Genomic DNA, 696 nt, shown 5'->3' with positions numbered 1-696 from the left:
CAGTTTGAACGTATAAGAAAGGCCAAAGATTATTATCTTGGCATTCAAACGGCGACCGACGTCGCAGCGCCATTTGCCCATACATAAGCATAGCTGGGAATCGTGGCGCGATGCTGCGAGCGAAGTGAAGCATGTAGATAAGATTTTACCATGCACACGTGCTGTCAGCCTGCCCGACTCCAGTTTGAACGTATAAGAACTGCCGAAGAATATTATCTTGGCAGTCAACGGCGACCTACGTCGCAGCGTCATTTGCCCATACATTAGCATAGCTGGAAATCGTGGAGCGATGCTGCAAGCGAAGTGAAGCATGTAGATCAGATTTTACCATGCACAGAAGTGCTGTCAGCCTGCTTGTCTCCCGTTTGAACGTATAAGAACGGCCGAAAAAATTATTATTATTATTATTTTAGGTTGAATCTTTTTTCGGCTACGACCGCTAGCGAACGAATTTAGTTTCGCCATCGTAAAATTAATTAAAATGCATTAATTTATCCATAATTTAACTTAAACGGCCTTTATCACGCGTGTGTGCAGCGTCGTCATATGCTAGTGTATGTAATATTCATCAGAGAGTCTTTCTCTATCTTTCTCTTTCTCTCTCTCCCTCTCTCTCTCTCTCTCTCTCTCTCTCTCTCTCTCTCTCTCTCTCTCTCCCTCTCTCTCTCTCTCTGTCTCTCTCGCTCTAGCACCACC

This window comes from Priapulus caudatus, unplaced genomic scaffold (genome assembly GCF_000485595.1).
Source record: "Priapulus caudatus unplaced genomic scaffold, Priapulus_caudatus-5.0.1 Scaffold1446, whole genome shotgun sequence".
In the NCBI taxonomy this organism is placed as follows: Eukaryota; Metazoa; Priapulida; class Priapulimorpha; order Priapulimorphida; family Priapulidae; genus Priapulus; species Priapulus caudatus.
Note: the sequence above shows the minus strand (reverse complement) of the source record.